The sequence below is a fragment of the Phodopus roborovskii genome, unplaced genomic scaffold (genome assembly GCF_943737965.1).
Source record: "Phodopus roborovskii unplaced genomic scaffold, PHOROB, whole genome shotgun sequence".
Classification (NCBI taxonomy): domain Eukaryota; kingdom Metazoa; phylum Chordata; class Mammalia; order Rodentia; family Cricetidae; genus Phodopus; species Phodopus roborovskii.
Genome location: NW_026126636.1, coordinates 9,498,294 through 9,508,205, shown reverse-complemented (window position 1 = coordinate 9,508,205; position 9,912 = coordinate 9,498,294).

The window sequence follows — 9,912 nt, the reverse complement described above, 5'->3', positions numbered from 1 at the left end:
TGTGTGTGTGTGTGTGTGTGTGTGTGTGTGTGTGGTTCCTTGCTTCACCGTGTGGGTCCCAGGAATCAAACTCTGGTCATCAAGCAGGCGGCAAGCACCTTTACCCTCTGAGCCATCTTGTCAGCCCATGCTTAGTTTTGTTTGCTTTGTTTTTCTCAAAAGTATTCATCCACTCAATCCAGCGTCCAATCTCCGTGTTCAGCCTGTGACCTAACGTGGCCTAAGATGGGTCCTCCCTGCCTCCACCCCTCAGACCCATCCCCAGCCACGCTGCGATCAGAGGAGAGATGAAAACCGAGTGGGGAGCCCAGCGTAAGCAGAAGGGAGGGCTCCCTGACAGAGGCGACCTGGAGTCGGGAGAAATGGTGGGCGGGCGAGTTCCCCAGGCTGCCCAGCTCACACAAAGGGGCTGAGGCTGAGCTGGTCACCCAGGTGCATTGTGGGAACTGTGGAATCTGGGGAGGGCTGCATTAGGGAATGAGGAGAGTTCGTGAGGCCGGTTCTCCTCCAGTTCGGCCCGGGTTTGAGCTCTGCCTATACTGCGCTTGGGGTGGAACCTTCGGGGCTGCCTCCATACTGAAATAATAAGCTACACTGGCTGTTTATAGGCAGACGGAACATAAATAGAAATAACTAAAATTTTTAAATGGTGGGAGAAGGTTGGCGGGATGGTATGGAGGGTCGAAGCCATCAAAACGTATGCTGGGGGCAGTGAGCTAAAGGCACTTGCCACCATGCCTACGACCGGAAAGAAGGAAACCAAGTCACACGGGCTGTCCCCTGACCTTCATACACATGCTGAGGGCGGAGGCAGAGGCAGGTGGATCACTTGTAAGTTCCAGAACAGCGAGGACTATACATAGAGAGACTGTCACAAAAAAAAAAAAAAAAAAAAAAAAAAAAAAAAAAGAAAAGAAAAAAGAAAGACAAATTAGATTTAGTTCCTCAAGTCAGCCACTTTCAAGAATTCACTAGCCACATGCATTATGGAAACATAACATTTCCAGAAGGTTCTATTGAAAAGAGATGATCTAGAGACAGGAGGAAGGCAGCACTGGGTGTTTCTGCTCTAGAGACATTTCTGGCCCTGCAGAGCATTTCCACTGGGGGCAGTGTGCTTGGCTCCTGGGTGCCTGTCATGGGGTGGCAGGAGGTGATGGATGTCGTTTAGTCCCTCTACGTTGGGGCGATCAGGAATTGTGGCATTTTGTGCCGGGATTACAGGTGAGCCTCACCACAGCCTGCTAGACCACGTGGGCAACCCTGCCAGGAGCCCCCAGTATCCCTGCTAACCCACATGGCCGCTGGCACTTGGTGCAAGTGTCCCCCACTCTTCTGAGAAATGTGACTCCACATCGCCCCCTCCTGTTTCTGCCTGGAGTAGCAGCCAGAGCTGCCAGCATTCTGCAGCATGGATTTTAACTTTCCCTTTGGACCTGCCCGCCGCCCATGCCCTGCAGACCCTCCTCCCACACCTTCTCTATACCTGGAGGGCTTCTCGGTAGTGTCCACAGGATGGCGCCACCCCCCATCCGTCTTGGTGCAGTGCTGTCATGTTTCTGCCTGCCATGGAGTGGGTGTAGACAGTGCAGCAATTTTATTTTAACTCTAGAGCAGCGGCTCTCGACCCTCTTTAATACATTTCCTCAAGTGGTGGTGACCCCCAGACATAAAATTTCCCTTGCTACTTCATAACTGTAATTGTGCTACTGTTAGGAATCATAATGCCAATATCTGCCATGTAGGCTGACATGGAACCACTGTAGGGATGGTGGAGTGGGGGGTGGGGTGGGGTGGTAAAGTGCTTCTTTTGCAAGCTTCAGGATCTGAGTTTGAGTTCCAGTATCCACATTAAAAAAAAAAAAAAAGCCACGCGCTGTGATATGTGTTTGTAATCCCTACACCGGGGAGGTGGGGACAGGAGGGCCTGTAAAGCAATATAAATAATAAGGGCAGGTGGCCAAGCCTGGTGACGCACACCTTTAATCCCACGCTCTGGATGCAGAGGCAGCCTGATCTCTGAGTTACAGGACAGCCAGGGCTATGCAGGGAGACCCTGCCTCAGAAATAAAAGAAAGAGGAGGAGGAAGATGTCAACGTGTATTATAACATTTAGAGGATGAAAACAGAGCAAGAAGCAAACCAATGAGACCAGAGGGCGGATGCTGCCAGAGGCCGATGGAAGAAGAGGTTGGCTTCTTCGCCGGGAATCTTGAAACGATGGCTGGAATGCAGCAACCATCTTGGCACTAAGCCGAGGAGGTGGATACCAGTGCGTGGAGGGCGACGGGATGCAGAGCGGACTGGCTGAGCCACATATGGTGCCGAAGCTGAAGCAGACAGCGCAGATCGGGCAGCCCCAGTCTTCCATCGCCAGGCTTTCAGCTCTGGGTGGTTGAGGTACTAGAAAACCAGATTATTATTATTTAAAAAAAGAAAGAAAGAAAGAAAAAACATTTATTTTGTGTGTGCCCATACTTGCCATACCTCTCGTGTGGCGGTCAGAGAACAACTTATGGGACTCAGTTCTCTCAATATTTGGGTCCCAGGAATTGAACTCAGGTCTTCATGTTTGGTGGCTGAGCCATCTTGCTGGCCCCCAACATGTGGCATCTTATATAAAGTTGTTTTTCGAGGTGGGTGGTGGCGGCACATGCCTTTCTTTACTCTCAAAGGCAGGCAGATCTCGCCAGCCTGGTCTACAGCGCGAGTTCCGGGACAGCCAGGCTGTTACATGAACTCATGAGAGTCTGTTAAAGGGTCTCAAGAATTTATTTAGGTATAAGATAGGGATAAACACTCACTGATACAGAACAGAATAGACGCCACCAAGATCCAGCTGCTGTGTCCTGCTGTTCTGCCCAGGAAGCAACCACTCCTTACTCTGGCCCCAATATGAGAGAGAAAGAGAGAGAGAGAGAGGAGAGAGGTCTCTCTCCCTTAGCTCCTTTTTGAAAAGATTTATTATGAAGTGTTCTACCTGCCTGTTTGCCTGCAGGCCAGCAGAGGGCAGCAGATCTCATTACAGATGGTTGTGAGCCACCAAGCAGTTGCCGTGGGAAGAGAACTTCTGTAAGAGCAGCCAGCCAGGGCTCTTAAGGCCAGGGGTGAGCCATCTCTCCAGTTCCTCTCCCTTAGCTCTTAAGTGGCAGGAATGCAGACAAGACCAAGCCCCAGGGCTTGTTGACCCAAAAGTCATTGGCTAAATGGATCGAAATCCCGAAACACAGGACACAGAAAAAACCCTGTCTCAAAACACCAAAAACCCAAAACAAACAGAAGTCGTTCACTTTCCAATTTAACCACTTCCAGAATCTTGTGCCAGGAGCAGACAATCTGGAGGAGAATTTTTTTTTCCTCCCCCAACCGAGGCTTTTCTTGTTTAAAACCTCAATTCCTTTTTTTGAGACAGATGTAAAATATGGAATCCACCTCCAGGTGGAGATGTGGCCTGAACTCTGTCTGCCCATAAAGATTAATCCAGAGTGGCAGGTCCTCGACCTAGGGGGATTGCCCCTTTGACGGTGGCTTCTCTTTAAGATTTTTTTTCTTCCCAGAATTCCCCACTCCTGCCACTGCTGTGCAGTTTCTGTGAGGGACTTGAGGGGTTTGCGTGGTCTGCCCACCTTCCGGAGGCAGGGTTCTCAAGGCTGTAACTTTTCTCTGCTCCTGCTTTTATTTTTCGAGACAGGGTTTCTCTGTGTAGTCCTGGCTGTCCTGGAACTCACTCTGCAGACCAGAACTTACAGAGATCCGCCTGCCTCTGCCTCCCAAGACATGAGATTAGAAGCATGTGCGGCCACTGCCCAGCTTGCATGCAACTTTTTAAATTTCAGCATTTGATAAGTTGCTGGGAGCCTTCCACTCGCCAGAGCTACCAGGCCCCTTCTCCCGTACCGCGGCGTCCCTCTCCCGTACCGCGGCGTCCCTCTCCCGTACCGCGGTGTCCCTCTCCCGTACCGCGGTGTCCCTCTCCCGTACCGCGGTGTCCCTCTCCCGTACCGCGGTGTCCCTCTCCCGTACCGCGGTGTCCCTCTCCCGTACCGCGGTGTCCCTCTCCCGTACCGCGGCGTCCCTCTCCCGTACCGCGGCGTCCCTCTCCCGTACCGCGGTGTCCCTCTCCCGTACCGCGGTGTCCCTCTTCTTCTGCCCTCACAGCCTGGTAGTCTCCACTGCCTCTGGGAAACCAGAGCTTGCAGCATCTGAGTTCACAGGCCTTTTGCAAATGTTTCATGGAAGTCTGGAGAGATGATGGATCAGCTGCCCTTCCAGAGGAGTTTGGTTCCCACCATCCACAAGCGATGGGAGATGTCATTCTGTAAATATGTCTCTCCTATTGGTTAATGAATAAAGCATGGTTGGCCAATAGGAAAGCAAGATAGGTGGGGCAAGGAGACTAGGAGGATTCGGGGAGAGGTAGGGAGGAGATCCAACATGTAGGACCAACAGGGTAGAGCTCCGGATCCTCTCTCCGGTAAGATGAGACCACGTGGAAATACTTTGATAGAAATGGGTTAATATTTAAGACAGAGCTAGCCAATAAGAAATGCTAGTAACAGACCAACAGCTTTATATCTAACACAGCGTCTCCGTGTGTTATTTGGGTCTGGCGCAGCTGTGGGACCAGGCTGGCGGGAAAACTGGTCGTAATACACAGGGCAGTTCACAATCATATTTAATCCCAGTGTTAGTGGAGCTGATGCCCTCTTCTGACCATGTGGCACAAATATATTTAAACAGGCAAAACATATAAAATCAAATAACTCTAACACAAGGTTTTGTGGCGTTGGCAATGGAACCAGGTCCTTCACATAAGCCAAGCAAGTGTCTGCCGCTGAGCCACAGCCGCCTGTCTCCCAGAGGCCTTTTGTTTGTGTGAGTGTAGGAAGCACAAAGGCTCTTGAGCTCACAGATAAGCATTAGGGAAACCAGGAATGTTAAAGGTGCAGGGCTGTCTCTCCAACAACAGAGATGAATAGTCTGTTTTCTGCCCTTAAGGCCAGGAATGGAGATGGCTAATGTCTAGGTAAACTTTGCACTATCTATATGGCCAGGAGCTTCCCCAAGGCCATACAGAACTGGAGGTGGCTAATAGTCTAGATAACCTCTGCTTTGTTTGGCTGTTATCTCAGGTTGAGATAACAACCCTCCCCCAGGCCCTTAAGATAACACACTAAGTAACAGGCCCCCAGACCTTAGAGGTCAGTCAGCGGCTGGAGCTCCACAAGAGCTGACTGGAACTCAGAGCCGCCTGATTGACTGCCCTTCCTACCACCTGGGGTCGGCTGAATGCAGACAGTTGCATCTGATGCAACACTGGCGTTGCAAGGAGGGCGGGTTCCCGTCTGCCAGTGCGGCATGAGCTAGGGCTCCACTGCCCGAGGGCCTAGCTTTTTGCTTGCTTGATTTTCCTGAAAGACCCTCAGAGTGTGGACCCTCATGCTCCGACTCATGAGAAGCGGTCTTGATGCAAACTGCAAGAGGACTTTTTTATTCCAAGTGCACTGGGGTCCACAGTCATACGCCACACAGGGGTAGAGGACTGAGGACCCCGAGGGCAGAATTGAGACAGCTTTTATGCTCCAAAACAAACAAACAACCCCCCCCCCCACACACAAGCTTTGGCATAACAATCTCCAAACACGCCTTTGCACAGCTGTCAGAGGTCCAGTCTGCAGAAACTGCCCCTTCCTGCTGCTACAGAGCCTGAATGACTTCTTGGAGCAACCTGTTGTGTGATATTTTGTTTGTGTTCTGACGAATAAAGCTTGCCCGGAGATCAGAGGGTGGAGCTAACACTACTTAGCCATAGAAGCCAGGCAGTGGCGCTCAGGCTTTTAATCCCAGCGGTTGGGAGAGGCCCAGAGAAGAGTGATGATGTGGGGACAGAGACAGGATCTGAACTCTCCTCTGAACTCTCCGGACTAAGGAAGGAGAGAAGAAGGGAGGTACTGGCAGCTGCTCCTAGTTCTCTGATCTGCCTGCTTTTTACCCCGACATCTGACTCCTGGGGTTTTCCTTTTGTTTTGTTTTGACTTTTTGAGACAGGGTTTCGCTGCATAGCTCTGTAGACCAGGCTGGCCTCAAACTCACAGAGATCCGCCTGCCTCTGCCTCCCAAGTGCTGGCATTACAGGCGTGCGCCACCACCTCCCAGTGCCTCCTGGTTTTTATTGATTATTACTTAGACTAAAGCTTCAGTGACCCTTTCTTTGATCATCCGGAGTAAGACAGGACACCTTACACCTACACAGCAGAAACAACCCAATATAGATTGTGCAACAGTCCCTTCATGGGGGGAAATAAAAATAGGCCCAATTTCTAGTACAGGAACTGGGACATAAAGCACCCTTGAGGGTCCTGATTAGGTTTCCTGACGTACTGGCCGTTCATTTCATGGTTGACTTTATCTTCTTCTGCTCACCTAATTAATGCTTAAATGAATGCTTAACTTTCGTGAGAAATAAAAGAGCAGAATTTAAAATTTTGGGCCATGTCAATTGGGCCACACTCCTAGCTGCCTATCACTATCGAGGATTTGACTCTGCTCTCTCTAAGTTGCTTTGTAGATATTCTCAGTTAAATTCTATAAAGAATGAAATACATGAAGCCAAGCAGCCTATTAGCTTAGTAAATAATGCAGCTACTAAAACAGTAACTCATAGGATCCATCCCTTACTTCCTCATCAATTACTTACCCTTCCTTTCTGTATGGTCAGCGGCTCCCTCAAATAGAATCCGAGGTAGCTAATAAATAACCCAGATGGTCTGTACACTATCGGTATGAATGAGGCCACACCAGGCAGATTGTCCCCTCCGCCCTTAAGACAACACGTGTAGCCGATATTCATGGAAGACGTCTTGCTTTGTCAGTGAGCTTGAGGTGGTGGCCACACCCTATGGGCGTGGCTTCAGGTGTTCGTCTGTGATTCCTTATAAGGTAGAGGAGGGCTTGGGTCGCTCTCTTGGGTTGTGGTCAGAGCATGGGAAGGGCAGAGACTTCATCTTCTGGAGCGGGAAGGCTGTGGCGGTTATTGACTATTAATTGTGTAAGTGCTTCTCTAACAAAAACCTGTTAATCGTTTATCTTGTGTCTGGTGGACTCATTTCAACCACACCTTCAGATGTGACGTTCTTTGAGAAGAGTTCCAATGTAATTAAGCACACGGGATTGTTACACCCGCAAACTTGTTCCCAAATTGTCCTATATTAAATATGCTTAAAATAAGCTACCCAGTGTCAGACTCTAGAAGTTTGAACCAACACCAGCTACCAAGTCATGGTGAGCCGATTCGGTTCTGCCTCTCTGGACTGCCTACTCTGTGCACCCTGGTATTGGCAGAGACCCCCGTAAGAGAGTGTGGTGCATTCGTGTTTGTGTGTGTAGTGCAGACACACGTTATTTGTGAAAGTGTGCTTTTTACATGTGTGCTGGGACCTGAATCAGGTCATCATGCCCAGAGGTCTTATAACATGTCGCTTGCAGCCGAATTTGAGCTATTATCCTGCCTCCTGGTGCTGCGTGACCGCGGGACCCCAGCATCTTCCATAGGCGAGTTAGAAACTTGTCAGTCCTAGATAACCCGCAGCAGGACGGCTCTCGGGACACAGGTTTGGGGAAAAGGTTGCTGGAGCTGGCAGTCTGTGCACCTGTACATCTGGCACTTGGAAGGTGGAGGTAGGACTAGGAGTTCAAGGCTAGACTCAACTACACAGTGACTTCAAGGACAACCTGGGCTACAATTTATGCAGCCACAGCCAGCTGACCTCTTTTCTTTATTTACTTTATTTTTGTTTGTTTTGCTTTTTGGGGGACAGAGCTCTCTGTGTAGCTCTGGCTGTCCTGGAACTCACTCTGCAGACCAGGCTGGCCTCGAACTCTGCCTGTCTCTGCCTCCCAGGGCTGGGATTAAAGGTGTGCACCACCATGACGGGCTGATAATTTCTTGGTTTTTATAAAGATAAACACTGGAGAAAAGACAGCTCCTTCAACAAACGGTGCTGGGGAAACGGAGACAACCTCATGAGAAGGAAGAAACTCAACCCCTATGTCCCACCCCAAACAAAAGTCTAATATGCATTCGTTATAGAGGCTCATCTAAGTGCGGGCTCAGGAACTGTGGAGGAGACTGTAGGGGGCACACTGCAAGATCAGGCACAGAGGGTGGTGGCACACACTACCCGCTGGTCCCAGCACTCAGGAGGCAGAGGCAGGAGGAGCTCTGCGAGTTTGAGGACAGCCAGACCTTCACAGAGACCCCGTTTCAAAGAAAGGAAAACAAAAACAAAAGAACAAAACGAAACAACATCCCATCCAGTAAATGGGTTCACAAAATGAAGACGGTTCTCAAAAGACGGAGTACAAACAGCAATACAGATACGACTGTCTTAGGGTTTCTATTGCTGTGAAGAGACACCATGACCGTGACAGCTCTTATAAAGAAGCATTTCATTGGAGATGGCTTACAGTTTCAGAGCTGTGGTTCGTTATCACTATGGCAGGAAGCAGGCAGGCAGACCTGGTGCTGGAGAAGGAGCCCAGAGTTCTACATCTGGATCAGCAGACAACAGAGTGACATCGGATTTGAATTGGGCATTTGAAACCTCAAAGCCCGCCCCCAGTGACACACCTATTCCCGCTGTTATTGGTTGTTTTATTACCCTTTGGTCTTTTGGAGGCCTGCCACCCAGCTCCCAAATAAAAACACATGGAGACTTATTATTACTTATAAATGCCTGGCCTTAGCTTGGCTTGGCTCTAGCCAGCTTTGCTTAGCTTAAGTTAGCCTGTCTGCCTTTTACCTCGGGCCTTTCCCTTTCCTTCTATATACTTTTCTTTCACTCTTACTCCGTGGCTGGCTGGAGTGCTGGGCCCTCCCTCTTCCTCTGACTCCTCCATCCTCTCTCCCCAGATTTCTCCTATTTATTCTCTCTGCCTGCCGTCCCCTCCCATCCTTTCTCCTGCCCAGATGTTGGCAGTTCAGCTCTTTATTAAACCAATCAGGTGCTTTAGACAGGCACAGTAACACAGCTTCACACAGTTAAACAAATGCAACACATCCTTGCATTACTAAACAAATAGTCACAGCATAAACAAATGCAACACATCTTAAAATAATATTCCATAACACTAGCAAGCCCATATTTTCTAATGGCGCCACTCCCTAAGTCTGCAGGGGCCATTTTCATTGAAACCACCACAATGTCCGACCCCATTATCCATCAGACAAATATAGGTAAAAGGTATATTGAAGGGCCAGGTGGTTGGTGGAGGTACATGCCTTTAATACACACACACACACACACACACACACACACACACACTGGAGATTCTATCCCACCCCAGTCAGAACAGCAGTCAGTCATCAAGTAAATGATGACAAACACAGTCAAGGATGGAGGAGCTCAGTGCACAACTTCCTCCAAATCCAGAAGACACCGACCATATGACCTGGCTGCGCCATTCCTGGGGATTTATTTACCCTGAAAACTCCAGGTCAACACACCAGGACGCTTGCATGCTGGTGTTTGTTGTCCTTTTGCTGCAGCGGCGGGCAATGAAACATGAACACGAGACCCAGCGCGCCCACGTGGAGGAATTTATTGGTGGAGGGGAAAGAAAGGGGTAGCTGTTGGCCAACATGGAGCAGAAGAGAGAGGGGAAGCTCGCACATGCGTACTGAGTCCTTATGTCATGGTAACTCATGATGTAGCCGTGGGGGGCCACTCGGGGCCTGCGTGTCCCGTCCATGGTGAGGGGGCGGAGGCCAGCATAATACCGAGTTTCCTACTGTGTTTACCGAAGCATGCACACATAACTTCAGTGTGTGTCATGTCAACAGGGTAAAGGAAAGATGGTAAACACACAATGGGGATTTCTCAGTCACAAAGAACAGCAAAGTCACATCATTTG